The sequence below is a fragment of the Pinus tabuliformis genome, chromosome J, assembly GCF_031772625.1.
Source record: "Pinus tabuliformis cultivar Carrire ecotype Pingquan chromosome J, CPIR1, whole genome shotgun sequence".
Lineage (NCBI taxonomy): Eukaryota > Viridiplantae > Streptophyta > Pinopsida > Pinales > Pinaceae > Pinus > Pinus tabuliformis.
Window position 1 is genome coordinate 118307730 of NC_142295.1, and position 15499 is coordinate 118323228.

The 15499-nt window shown below is 37.1% G+C and overlaps 1 pseudogene; it reads left to right on the forward strand.

Moving 5' to 3' along the window:
* Positions 1-11944: 11944 nt before the first annotated feature.
* On the forward strand, positions 11945-13282 carry LOC149225842 (putative aspartic proteinase GIP2 pseudogene; annotated as a pseudogene).
* The last annotated feature ends 2217 nt before the right edge of the window (positions 13283-15499 follow it).

Genomic DNA, 15499 nt, shown 5'->3' on the forward strand with positions numbered 1-15499 from the left:
GTTGGTAGCAGGGGAAATAAATTACTGGAACAAAGGAGAAAGGGGGCTTTTTGGCTACCGTGTGACTTGGAACAAATTTTATTAGATGTTGTGTGGTATACCATGGTACAACATATCAAATGAAAGAACTATGAGGACTCCATTCTTAGATATGAGTTATTGTATGTAACAACAAATTCTAGATTTATAAATATAATTGAATTATGTTTTGGATTCTCATGGTTAGGTTTAAATAATTCTCTGTTTATATTTTTCATTTTAGTTAATTGAATTACTTTAACATAGTAGCCAAAAAAAGAAAATGGTTGGGGTTGTTTGTTTTGTATCTGTAGTTCTAGTTTTGTAGTTTGTGTGTGGAAGCTACAAAACTTGGGATTGCACCACATGTTTTCTGATTTCGTACATTGGCCATATAGGCTTTTTATCCGTTCAAGAAACCTTTTTTTTGAGTTTCTCCCTATTCTTCAAGTCATTGGCCACACTAAAAGGGATTTTTTCCAGAAATATTTAAAACTAAACATAATAAATGGAAAAGTAAATAATATAATCTGTATTCCTCATTAATTGCCATTGGTGGTTTACAAGCTCGTGGTTTTGGAAACCCATAGTAATTTCCCATGATATTTGCAGGGTAAAGAAAAAAAACAAATATATGTTTATGTGAATGATAAATTTTATCCTTTTACATAGAGGAAAGTATACAAGGAAGTAAAGGTAGTAATTGCCCACAATATTTGTAATTTTTGAAAAAATAAAGAAAAAAAAATATCTCTTTGCATGAATGATAACTTTTATATTTTTTATAGAGGAAATTATCCAAGAAATTAAAGGTGTGTAAGTGGATATATATTTAACAGATGAAGAAAAATATATTTATACATAAGCAGAGTTTTGAAGTTAAAAATACATGTTTGAAATTAAATATATAAAGCCCATAATTCAAATTTTATAAACCATTAATTTAAAGAAGCTCAGCGCAACAAATTTGATCATTATTTCATAAAATCAATACCATATAATTTCATTGAATATTGCATGCCAATTACATAAGACCCTTCTGTGAAACTATTGAACCATAGTACTGTGATATTGAAATTAAAAAAAAAAAAAAAAACACTCTTTGGTAGAATAAATACACCAAAATATAAGTTTACAAATCGTGTTAGTAGATCTCACTCTAAAAATCACGCTGAACCTATGGCATGTGGCTATCTAGAAAATTTAAGTACAAGAAGTGCACATTCCCCAAATTCAACAAATAGATTAGTGAATCGAAGGAAAATAATCACTATCGTAACATTCATTCACATGGTTGCTAATGATTGTCCATTTTTCTGGTTCATCCAATAACTCATTGTCATCAAGATTATTGTGTGTAGATACAGTCGTTGCTATATATTGGTGTGATGCTTCAAGGAAATTATTCATGATAGTATTGTCTTTTTTTGCTAAAGCAAGAGTCGGACCTTCTATTATCTTGTCACTATAAAAATATATTACATAAAATACATTGCAAAAAAAGAGGAAGAGGGCTAAAAAATGTAGCAATCACTTCTAGCTTTGGGAAGAGAGTCAACTTCTCGAGAACTGGGCCTAGGGCCCAAGAAAAACAAAACACACAGCCTCCACTGCCTGAACCATGGTCCGAGATCAAACGGTCGAGGGGCAAACAGGGCGAAAACAAGTGAACCCGAAAAAACTTTAAGCGGACCCAAAGAGGGGAATAGAGACCACATAATAAAGATTGCGGGTCCGCTGGGGATCACCCAGACCCACTAACCTGCTCATCGAACCTTAGCCATTGATCTGCAGCTACTTGATCGAACAACTAAGGAAAATATCGGGCAAAGAAGAAGCAGGAGGAATACCCGCCCGATGAAGGTAGTATTCTCTCTCCTCCTAGATCCATGTGTTGAACACTAAGTGGCATTGGGTTCATTTCTAATAAACCACTTCGGATTTTGAGGACGCTCGATAACCCGGAAACCACTGAAACACTACACCTACTGCCATCCATTTGACTGAGCCATTTTGAACAGATTGTCACTATTTTCCTAACTTCCCGCTCGCTATCCAAGCTGCCTGCAGAACCAATGGGAAGCCAATATGTGGTATCCCACTACGAGACCCGAAAATGCCTAATCTCAGGTTGTCTTTCTATTGAACCCCTATCGTCCATTTAATTAAAGGTCCACTAGCGGATTCCCCTTCATGTGCTGATAATGATCCCTGTCTGTGAGGGCTAGAGTGTAGCAGCCCTCATGTAGTTGTCCTACGAGTACCGACTCCCACAAGCAGCACTTGTTGTCTCTTGTGCATCTCACCCCTTCATTAGCTAGCTAGTCCACTACTCAGTTGGCATCTCTGCGCACGTACAAAACTGAGAATTCTTAGAATTCTTAGGTGCGATTGAATTCGTTAATAGACCTGCAAAAGTCTCCAGTGTCTCGAGACTTTATCTAGTGTAGTGCCCATGCCTAGCCACTTGACCTATAAATTCTGAGTCATCCTCGATGATTTTGTTATGTAAATTTAACTCAATCGGAATCTCTAAGCATTTCTCTATGGCCATGAGTTCATCCATATTGTTTGTGGCCCTCCCCATATGACTGTGAAAGATTACTTTTATATTGCCCTCTTCCTCTCTTATGACTTCTCCATAACCAGCGTCCCCAGGGTTACCTTTTCAGGCTCTGTCTATATTGAATTTTAAAAAGCCATGGGGAACGGGTTGCCAGAAAGCCTTTCCTTCTGATATGTGCTTTTCTATCTTATTTATGCCCCGAGGGACATGAGACTGGAGTCCCAACTGTTCCAGTATGTGAGTGTCCCGATGACTCGGGGGTTTCTCAAGAGGATGCTTCCTAAGGGAATTGATAGTTTCTTTTAGCTGTTTTAGGATTTGTGCTATGATACTTTGTGTTAAGCTAGATTTATCTTTGAAAATCCTGTTGTTGCACTCTTTCCAAACATCCCAGATCAAGAATCCTGGAATCAGAGCCCAACCTATGTTTACTATCTCATTATCCGAGAAGTCCTTCCTCTATTTCTTTAAAGTATCAGTGATGTCATTTTCGTTCCTATCTATCTGCTTAAAGATATAGGCCACCCAATTCCATAAGGTTGAGGTGAAAGAGCAGAGATTGAGAAGGTGATCCATAGTTTCTTCCTGCAGGCCACATAGTTGGCATCTTGATGGACCAGCAAAACCTCTCTTTCTGAGATTTTCCCAAGTTAGAATCTTTTTGTGCTGAACCAGCCACCTGAACAGTTTGATCTTCGTCCAGTGTGGGTTGTTCCATAGGTCTTTCCATGTCTTATCAGGGCTTGGGTAGTTAAGTCCTGTGGCTATTCTTTTGGCTTCTTTGAGGTTGAAGATGCCCTCGTTGTTTCTACCCCATCTTAGTAGATCATTCAAGGTTGAAGTCAAAATTTTTCTCTTTTCCAAAATAGCTTCCAGATCTTTAGCTTGGGTTTTCAACGGGGTCTCTTCAATGTAATCTAGTACCTTCCAAATTCTCCATTTACCAGTGTCCCTTGACTGATCCCAGTAGTCACTTAATTTTTTTAGTCCTTTGTTAATGGTATTGTTTTTGATGATATCCAATCCTTCTCTACAAAGGTTATGTTCCTGCTGCCAGTTGTCCTCCCAGAACCAGGAAATATTCCCATTTCTGATCTCCCAGAAACTGTGTTTCTGAACTAAGGCTCTGTTCTCCCACGCCTTGTTCCAAATATGGGAACCTCTGATGTGTCCTGTCATTCTAATGTGGTCCATTTCTTGCCAATCCATTGCATATTTTTGTTTCCAGAGTTTAGCCCAGGGGTTTCTTATTTCCTTTAGCCATCTCCACCAAAGTTTTGCCCCCAAAACTTTGCTTAGAATATCTGGGTCATGGAGACCCAAACCACCATGGGTTTTGGGTTTACAGAGCTTGTCCCAAGCTACCAGAGCCCATTTCTTTTTCTCTTCCCCTTTACCCCAAAGAAAATCCCTTTGGATATTCCTGATTTGTTGTAAGACTCTTGTTGGTGCTGGAAGGGCTGATAACATGTAGATTGGAATGGTTTGTAGTACTGCCTTTGTGAGAACTAACCTCCCTGCTAAATTCAAGGATCTGCTTGTCCATTTGCTGACTTTTTCCTTCAATTTATTAGTTACAGACTCCCAGACTTCCTTGCTCAGAGGTTTATCAGTGAGGGGTATTCCCAGATATTTTGAGGGAAGAAGATCTCTTTGAAAGCCTAGAATTCTGGAGAGATTTCTTTGAATTGAAATATCAGTGTTGAAAAAGAAAACTTTTGATTTTGAGAGGCTTACCTCAGTACCAACAGCCATTGCGAACTCATATAGGATTTGTTTGAAAGATTTGGCTTCCTTGACTGTGGGTGTGCCCTGCAGCATAGTGTTGTCCACAAATAGTTGATGAGTCAATGTGTCCCCATTCTGAGTGAGTCTGAGTCCCTGGATTCTTCCTTCCTCCTTGGCTAAAATGATCGCTCTGCCCAATCCTTCCATCATGAGAATGAAGAGGAAGGGGGAGAGAGGATCTCCTTGTCTGAGGCCTCTCGATGGCCTGAAGGTTCTGGATGGAGAGCCATTAAGAATAATTGAACAACTGGCAGTGGTAACAAGGGCCATGACCCATCTTATCTAGTTGTGGTCAAAGCCATATGCTTTAAGAACTTCCCTGATAAAATACCAACTTAGATTATCATAAGCTTTCTCTATGTCGAGTTGTATTATCATACCCGCTTGCTTATTGGTCTTGAGGGAATGCACCACTTCGTGAGCTTGAATAATGTTGTTGAGAATTTGTCTACCTTCCACATATCCAGTCTGCTCCTCTGACACAAGTGTAGGACGAAGTGGTTTGAGTTTGTTGGCAATTACTTTGGAGATGATTTTGTACACCACTTTGCATAAAGCTATGGGTCTGAATCTGTCTGGAGTCATGGCTTTTTCTTGCTTGGGGATTAAGGCTATGAAGGGTTCATTCAGCGCTCTCAGAATTAATTTTGATTTTCTCGTGTCCTCCACCACATCCAGAATGTCATGTTTGACTGTTTCCCAACATGTATTAAAGAAGTCTACATTGAAACCATCTGGACCTAGAGCTTTCCCATTGTGCATCTCTTTGATTTCTTCTTTGACCTCTTCCTCTGTCATTGGCCTATTAAGATTATAATTTTCTTCCTTGGTTACCATTTTTGGAATATGCTGAGTAAAACTTTTAGTAAATTGAGATCTGTCTGCCATGGTCTCCTCTGCTATACTTTGAAAATGTTGAACCAGTACAACTTCCATTTCCTTGTGAGTATTTTTCTCTTTTCCTTGAGGATCTATAAGTTTTGTGATCCGATTATGTGCCCTGTGTTCCATGGTAGACTTGTGAAAGAACCTAGTGTTTCTCTCCCCTTCCTTAATCCATTGCACTCTGGATTTCTATCTCCAAAAGATTTCCTCCTGCTAGCATCTGTTGTCCCATTCTTGTTGAAGTGAGTCCACTTGCATTTTCCTTTCCTCTGTGAAGCCTTCTGTGATGAGAATTTGATTAATTTCTTGTAATTTTTTTTGCACTTCTCCTTTTTCTTTGAATATGTTGCCAAACTCATTTTTGTTCCATTCTTTGAGCTTTCTCTTGATGTGTTTGAGTCTCTGATGCAGGAGGAACATTTTTGTGCCTTCGGTGGGCATTTCTTCAGCCCACCAATTTCCAATGTTAGTGATGAAATCAGGGTGAGTAAGCCAGATATTTTCGAACCTAAAAGGTTTGTTCCTCAGGGTACCAATAAAGGAAGCTTCCAGCTGGATGGGCCAGTGGTCTGAGCCTCCAAAAGGGAGGATGAAACATGTCATGATACGATCATTTAGAAAGAGATCCTTCGAGAATATGAATCTGTCTAATCTCGAGGCTACTTGGGAAGTTCCTCCTCTCTTGTTGTTCCACGTGAAGATGCCATTATTGAATCCATATCCACCATTCTCATATTGTTAAGGAAGTTCTAGAAGGCTATTGAGTCTCTACCAAGTGTTCTGGTTCCTCCTTTTTTCTCTGTGAGAGATCTGATCATATTAAAGTCCCCTCCCAGAATCCAAGGCATTGCTAGGTGTCGCTCTCTCAACTCTTCCAGAGAGGTGAGGAGCCTGAGTTTGTCTTCCAGAAGTTGAGGACCATAGACATTTGTGATCATGTAACAATCCTTGTCCCCCAAAGGTTAGATAACCATTGAAAGGTGGTTTCTGGATTCCTCAGCATCCAGGATTCCATAGAGTGAGAATCCCTCCAGCTGAATTATTTGCTTTGACTTCTAGGTACTCATACTTAATAAGCCATTTGATATGCATTTCTCTAATTTTTCTATTGAGCATTTTGTTTCATGTATGAACACTATTACTGAGATTTCTTTGTTTTCTTTTACTCCCTAATCCTCTAATGTTCCAAGTTGTAAGCTTCGTAATGAAGGGTTTGTAAAAGAGTAACTAGTGAGATATTTCATCTTACCTGAATTAATTATGAGTTTTCCACACTCTGTCAGCAGTTTGTTTTGTCTCTTCCTTCCTCTTTTCTTGCCTGGGTTTTTGGTGGAGTGTTATGATATTATCTCCATTGATTTAACCCCTCTGTTCTCCTGGCATCGTGGTTCCTTTTGACTCCTACAACCTTTGTATTAGACCTTCGAAGGAATAGTTGTTGTACTCTATCAAACTCCTCTTGTGGTAGAGAGTCAATTCCTTTGTTGATTCCCTACTCTAGAAACGTTTCTAGTTCAAGGTTCTCCCTCTCAAAGATCTCCTATAGGTCTTGGTCCTCCATACCTCCTTCGCTTGGTGTCATCTCATGGTCCCTCCCAAGTTCCATATTACTCGGTGGGTCCTCCTTTTGTCCATTGTGTTCCTGTATGATTTCCATGCTATCCTCTTTTTCCTTCTCTATATGATAGTCCTCTGGTTTCTTATGCATTCCATTTTCTCCTCCCTCTTCTTCTAAAATTTTGAAACTGTTATGACTTGGTATCTTGCTTTCGCTAGGTTTCTTTTGGGGCTTTTTTCCCCCTCCTTTCCCCTTGCCTCCCACTTTGGTAAACCCTTCAGGGTCTTTGCCTTTGTTGGTTTTCGGGGTAGTCCTCCCTTTTGTTGAGTGGGCAATCTCTGAAGAGATGCCCATGTTCATGACATTTACGGCATCTGAATGGGATGTGTTCATAGTCGACTTCCTGTACCCATTCCTTGTCATAAACTTCTAGGATGACTTCATCCGGTAGTGCTCCCAATAAATCCATCTCTACACATATGCGAGCAAAGGAGGTATATTTCCCCGCAGAGTCGCCTCTAATATCTTTATAAAATGCCCTAATTTGTTACCTATATCTTTTAAAGATTCCGACAGCCAATAATCTAAAGGTAAGGAGTATAATCTAATCCATACTAGGACCGATGTGAACGTTTCTCACTCCAAAACAAAGTTCATCACCCAAGGTCACATGTAAAGGCCTGCGGCAGCATAGAAGTAGGGTCCTCCTTCAAAAACTCTGTCTTTGTCCTCTAGGTTAGTGAAAACCACTATGAAGAAACCCTTGGAGCCAAGATGTAGATTTATTTCTCCCTTCGGTTTCCAGTTGTTTCTTATCCAAGTATACAATGTTTTCTCCATGGGCCATATGCCCATGAACTTGCAAATGACCACATAAGTCGCCATGTGATCTCTGTGCACCTGTAGTGCAAGATCATTTAAGATCACCCGGGGTTTAATGTTAGCCTTGGGCTTGTCGGGTCCTGTCGCAGACATATTCTCAGTTCTCTAACTTGTGTCACCAGGATTCATTTCCCTCCTAGCTTCCTTGTGGGTCCCTTCCTTTTCATGAGAATTGCTTCTTCCCGGCTTGCGAGTGCCATTTTTCTTTCTCTCTGCCTCCAGTGGTTTTCGAAAGTTGTTCAAACTCACCTCTTTACTTCTGTTTGAAACCACGTTACTGTAGGAGGGAGTGGATCCCCCTCCTCCAAGCCCCGCCATCATTACCAACTTGCTCCTGTCGCCCCGTGTTCAAAACCCTAGTACCTCAGAGCCTCTTGTTCCTCCTCCTTCTGATGTGATAAGGATCCTAGTCATGATGGCTTCACCATAAGTTTTTACAAAGCTTCTTAGCCTATTATTAAGAAGGAGCTCCTTCATGACAGTATTGTCAATCTACAAAGGGATCAAGAATATTTTTTAATGATAAATATCAAACCTATAGGTAAACATTAATCCAATGAACATCAACTCAAAGGTTTGCAATGAGTAATTTGGTCAATATAGGTTAATTAGCTACCATTAACTCACGTCATTAATAACCACTTCACCTTAATAAAACACAAAGGATTTAAAAAGGAGGCATTACTTTTAAATTAAAGGAATATTGAAGAAGCGTGTCTTTCAGACTCTGTACAGTCACTCATTACGAAGTTTGAAAAAATAAAATTGACTAGTAATGAAAGATTCACTAAACTTTTTAGCAAATTTATTTTTGCACTATTTAAGCTCAAAGGAAAAATTGCAGGAATGGATGTTATTATTTCTATCACTCCTATTCAAAATGACAATTATGTTAGTAGAAAATGTGCTAACCAATTAGTGGTTCCTAAATTGAATATAGTTGAAGCAATAAGCAGAGATGAAAACCAATATGACATAAGAAATTTACAACTGACTATTAGTGACCATACATTTTTCTCACAATTTACCATTAAATCTTTTTTTTTGTGTTGACAGTGATGTTATTTTGGGTTCACCCTATATGGATTCACCACTATGGTCATTTATTGCACCCAGAGGCACATTTTACAACCCAATATGAGGGAGATGTGTGATTTCGTCCATACTCAACGTGGAGTTGACACATGTCTCTTTTGATATATATATATATATAATGTCAACTATAATAAAAAACAAAAATGAAAATGCATGTTTAGTTAGTTTTAATTAAAATTAAATTATAAAACATCAATAATCTCAACCTCAATATAGTCACTTGAATTTTTGTTGATATAGAAATCCAATGTGGTGAGAATATTTCACTCATTGTCAATCATAAATAAATAATTTCAATGTCCACATGACGTGATATAATTTCATATCAACTTTAAAAAGAAATAAAGTAATCAGGAGTAAAAAAAGTGTAAGTAAAATGTTTAAACTTTAGACTTTTTAAAAATACTTCAACGCAATAATTTAAATAAAATATTTGAAGATCTATGTTAACTAATTCAGGTAGATCAACCTAGAAGGTGACCACCTCCCAATACATAGACGAGGTACTTAGCAATAAGAACTCAACCAACTAATGTATCCCTTGGGGCTATGTCAATATCAACTTTATATATATATATATATATATATATATATATATATATATATATATATATATAATACGTTAAAAAATCATTTTAATATTTTATATAATAAAATATTCAGTGTCTAATTAAAAAAAAAATAAAAAGTAAAAAATAAAAAATATAAATAATTTCTAATAAAAATAATAAGAGAGATGTGTCATTCATTCAATTCTTAATAAAATTAATATGTAACATTTAAAAATATTCATAATAATAATAAATTCCAATGTTAATAAAATATTTTAATATGTAGGATTTAGTAATATTTATATACACTTAAAAATATATTAATAACAAAAAAAACCAAATTTAATGTGGATAATGTACTCCTTCCATAAAATGTTTCAATGTACATTTAATGTAAAATATTTTAATGCCGATGACCTATATATTATATGTTGTTTAAAAAACTTATCTATACATCATATAAAGCAATTGAAAAAAATATTTTTTATGGCTAAAACATTTGAAGTAGTCTCATTATTTTACATTTTGTTCTTTCTTTAAGCATATTTTTTATGTCAATTTTTATTGAAATCCAACAAAGATTTTTTGGACTAAAAATACAATTTAAATTATTTATATATATATATATATATGGGGTGCAATTTGGGATATAATTTTTTCTTCAAATTTTGCACTCTAGAAAATGTTTTCCTATCAAGATATTTGATCCCCTCGAACACATTCTAGAGGCATGCTTCATATATATATCTAGACCCATCCTTAAGATATATGTATACTGGTCTTAAAATTGAAGAAGTTTTTGATATTTAACAAAAAGATAACACTACATGATGTGACATTGGAGCTAGATTTAGTAAGACTATAAAACATGAAAGCTATCTAAAAGGCAATTCTTCAATAAAACTAAAAATAAATGCAAAAAGAAGTTGAAAACAATATCACAAACAAAAATGAAGAAATTTCTTGCCTAGAAGATCAAGGTGGGAAAATTACATATGCGAATTAAATAGTTTAAGAGAGACAAGTAGAAAGTAGAATATTTTATAAAAAGGAAGTATTAAAATCCGAAAATTTGAAAATTCAGTTTGAAAATAAGTAAATCAAATACGAAAAATGTTAATTTCACAACTCAGAGAAATCCCAATCAAATTGAAGTAAAATCATACATAAATGAAGCAATTCAAATGATGGAAATTCCAATTAAATATTATGTAATCAATTTAACAACATTAATACCCGAAGTAAATAAAAAAATTAATTGAAGAGAAAATCAAGACATAAAAATTCTTTATCAATACACAATTCGTAAATAAATAATATAAAAAATTGAGTGATATAAAAATTAATATTTATTTTTAATTTATATATATATATATATATATAAAATTAATTTTTTGTTTAAAAAATTTAAACTTGACCACTAACTTAAATGTAAATTTTCAAATGACTTTAACTAATCACTATCCCATTCCCATTTAGCACATACGTTGTGAAATATAATTTAGGATCATCAAAACTTTCACTTGTGAATCTATATTTATAATTAATAAAATGTGTAACTTATCCTTGTGAATCTATATTTATAATTAATAAAATGTGTAACTTATTAAAATAATTTAGTGTTGAATAATAATTTTTGGTTATAGTTTAGGTGTTTTAAGTTTTGGAGGTTTTTTTTTTAATTAAATATTTTTTTCCTTGTTTAGGTGTTTTAAGTTTTGGAGGTTTTTTTTATTAAATATTTTTTTCCTTGAAGTGTGTAATGCTTTTGATCCATTCAAAATTTCTAATGATTACTCTATTTATCATTAAAAACTTTTATGTAATAAACATTACACACTTTAAATATTACAATTTTTTTTAAACATTAAATTTATTTGAAAAAAAAAATATTATCTTATCAAAAATTATTTAAATTGATTCTACTCACACAACAAAAAATAATAAAAAATAAATAAATATATATTTTATTTAAGATTCTTATCTGAAAAATTATTATCAATATACATTATTTGTGTATGAATTTTTTCATACAAATATGCACAATGTTTGTTTTATATTTTTTAATGATACAAATCAGTGTCAATATCCATTCTTTTCTCTCTCTCAAACAAAAAAAAATTCTTTCTATAAATATCTATGATTTAAGTAATTCAATTCCACTCGTGGTATATATATGATTTAATTATTCAAACGGTGTACAGCCACACGCTACACCACCTCCCACTATAACAGTGTATATCGCCATCAAACGGTGTACAGCGTAACAGCCCCACAGATGGGTGCTTACTGCATGCCACTGACATAACAATCCGATACATCACATCAAAAAATAAAGCCAATGATCTATGTTTGACTCTCATGGATGGTGCAGCAGACCCAACACGTCTAGAAAAGATTTACTGCAATTTGCAGCGCTAATCAACAGGTAATTCATGCGTGTAAAGACAATTCACACTCTTTTCGTGAACACGGCAGCCTTTCAAGTCAATGTCAATGGCCAACACGTTGTCCCAAACCCGACGACCGGGGGTCACGGATCGAATCCTCCCCCTATTTGTATCCCAAATTCCATCCGTCCCAATATCACCATCTCACGCAATGGCTTCACTCCCTCTGGTTCTGATCACCGCCGTCATCATCTGTTTCTGTCAATTGCCTGCAAATGCGTCCGAGAGGCGCCCGAGGGCTCTCGTCTTGCAAATCACCAAAGAATCGCAGCTCTACACCGTCGAAATCCAGCAGAGAACCCCTCTGAAGATGCAGCGTTTAGTGATAGACATCGAGCAAGACTACACGTGGGTAAGATGCGACAAGAAAAGGTACAACTCCTCCACTTACGCCGTGGTTGGCTGCAGTGCGCAGTTGTGCATATCCTATCAGTATTCGGGCTGCGGCATCTGCTTTCGCCGCCGAGCCCCCTACCCCGGCTGCAACAACCAGACTTGTGTCGTGCCCTACCGACAGAGTTTGAGTATCGAACTCGGGCAGGACGTCATGGTGCTTCCCAGCACCGACGGTTTGAATCCCGGCCCCCTCGTCAGGATTCCGGAACTGGCTTTCGCCTGCACGCTATTTCCCTCCCTTCCGATACGTCGGATGGACGGCGTTGCAGGGATGAGTTCATCCACCTTGGCATTGCCATCTCAGCTCTCCGCCGCGGAGGGGTTCAGTCGCAAGTTTGCCATGTGTCTGCCAGGTGGCAATCAATCTGGAGCTCTCTTCTTTGGCGATGGACCGCTCGTCTTCCTTCCACCACCAGGAAGAGACCTCTCCCTCGGCCTCAGCCACACTCCTTTCATCCAGAATACCGTCTACACAGACGACTTTTACATTGGTGTGCAGAGAATAGATGTCAATGGTGTCCCACTTGCAATCGACGCAGAGAAGCTGAGAATCGGCACGAGGGGCCGTGGCGGCACCAAGATGAGCACCGTGGTGCATTACACGCAACTAGCAACCCCGATCTACAATTCTATCGTGGCCGCCTTCGCCCAGCAAAGGAATCTCCCGCGCGTTGCTTCGGTAGCCCCTTTCAACGCATGTTTCAACTCGAGCGCTGTTGAGTCCACTCGCGTGGGGCCTGCCGTGCCGGCCATTGACCTTGTGCTGCAGAGCAACGGTACCATTTGGAGGATCTTTGGAGCTAACTCCATGGTGGGGGTGAGTGATAAGGTGTTGTGTCTGGGATTTGTTGATGCAGGGGAGGATCCGGTGACATCCATTGTGATAGGGACGTACCAGATGCAGGATAATCTGCTCCAATTCGATTTGGCCAACTCCACACTCGGCTTCTCCTCCTCTCTGCTCTTCCGACAAACGACATGTTCCAATTTCAACTTCACGACTTCCGCATGATGAGTCATTTTCATATGTAATAAGCTGTTATAATAAACAATGAGCACCATAAATAAGAGATATTTCTCACATTATGTTTAATTGCCGGGTACAGGAATATGCGTTTTTCTCTCTCTCTTCAGAGACATTTGTTGTTGAAGTCCAGGACCTCCCATATATTTGATCATGCGTTAGTTAATTTAAAATTAAGTTTATGAGTTTTGAATGGTTGGAAAGGCGGAGGAGACAAAGCACGAAACACATTATTCTTGGATAGTGCAATCACGGAGGTGTTGTCACGATATATTGTTGTTGATCCTTGTTGTTTCTGTTTGAGTCCATCAAATATTTGTAAAAAGAACTTCGGCGTAAATCACATGTAGAAAGACCTTTGTCGACGCGTTTCGAACCAACCAATGTGGTTCATCGTCAGGACAAGTTGAAGAAACAGATCCAGCTTTGCATGTTAAATACTCCGAGGAGAGCCTCCAACAACGATCTTGATCAACGACTAATTTTGACTTAGAGACCAGAGTCATAAAGTCATTTTTATAAATTAAAGGAAGCTAGTTATATATGGTCACCGAATATAACTAGCTTCCTTTAATTTATAAAAATGACTTTATGACTCTGGTCCCTAAGTCAAAATTAGCCGTTGGTCAAGATAGTCGTTGGAGGTTCTCCTCAGACTATTTAACATGCAAAGCTAGATCTGTTTCTTCAACTTGTCCTGACGATGAACCACACTGGTCGGTTCGAAACACGTCGACAAAGGTCTTTCTATATGTGATTTACGCCGAAGTTCTTCTTACAACTATTATGGATCACAGAAGCCTCAATTCAACAATCCATCAAATACTCTTCTTAACCACACTGCTTGACATGTCGCTGATGTTGCTGCTACATATTTTTCTTCTGTTGACGAAAGTGTCACGATGGGCTGTTTCTTACATGCCCATGAAATCACACTTGAACCAAGGTGGAACACAAAACCAAAAGTGCTCTTCCTATCATCCAAACTTCCTGCAAAATCACTATCCGTGTATCCAATTAAATCTTTCTTTTCTGTGCTTGCATACATTATGCCACAATCTATAGTTCCTGCTATGTATCTCAGAATTCTTTTTCCTACACTCCAATGTGTTTCTTTTGGAGTCTCATAAATATGGAAATCAAACTCACTCATTGCATGATATCTGGCCTTGTAGCTATGAGATACATAAGGCTGCCAACCAATGTTTTGAATAGAGTTGGATTAACATATCTACATCATCCTTGCTTAACTTTGTCCCTGTTGCAACTGGTGTAGGGATAGGTTTGAAATTTTCCATCCTGAATCCTTTCAATAAATCTTTGGCATATTCATTTTGACAAATAAAAATTCTCTTTTCAGATTGCTCAACTTCTATGCAAAGTAAATATTTCATGAGACCAAGATCTTTCATCTCAAATTCTTTCATCATCGCTGCTTTAAATTCATCTATCTTAAAATTGCCTGTAAAAATCTTGTCATCAACATACAAGCAAACAATCAAAATATGTCCATGCTCATTTACATTTGTGTATAAGGTAGGCTCAATGTTGCTTCTGCAAAATCCATTCTTAATTATGTAGTTGTTGATTTTGCTATACCAAGCTCTAGGCATTTGCTTCAGTCCATAGAGCAATTTCTTCAACGTGTAAACTTTCTCTTCATTACTCTCAACTTCATATCTTGGAGGTTGCTGCACATAAATTTCTTCTTCTAGAATTCCATTCAACAAGGCTTATTTCACATCCATTTGATATACTTTCCACTGGTTCTAAGCTGTTGTGGCTATAACTGCTCTTACGGTATCCAATCTGGCTACCAGAGTAAACATTTCTCCAAAGCTTATTCCTGGTTGCTGCAAGAATCCTTTTGCTACAAGTTTTGCTTTAAATCTATCAATTCCACCTTTTTCATTCAACTTTGTTTTATACACCCACGTTACACCAATGAGGTTTTTGTCCTTTGGTAAATCAATCAAATCCCATGTATCATTCTTCTCAATAGCCTCAATTTCTTCATCCATGGCTTGCACCCAATTTTCATCTCTGATTGCTTCTTCAAACGAAGAAGGTTGGAATGACAACAATGCAAAATTTAAACTAACATCCAAATCATTATAAATATCTTTCAAACTCTTCATCTTTCTCTTACTATTGCTTGATTAATCACCTGATTGATTGTTGGGAGAATCTTGATCTGTTGATCTGCTTGAAGATCCATGCTGCTCTGAAAATCTTGGAGTCCTTGTTGGTGTGTCTCTATTTAGTGTCTTCACCTGTGATTCTTGC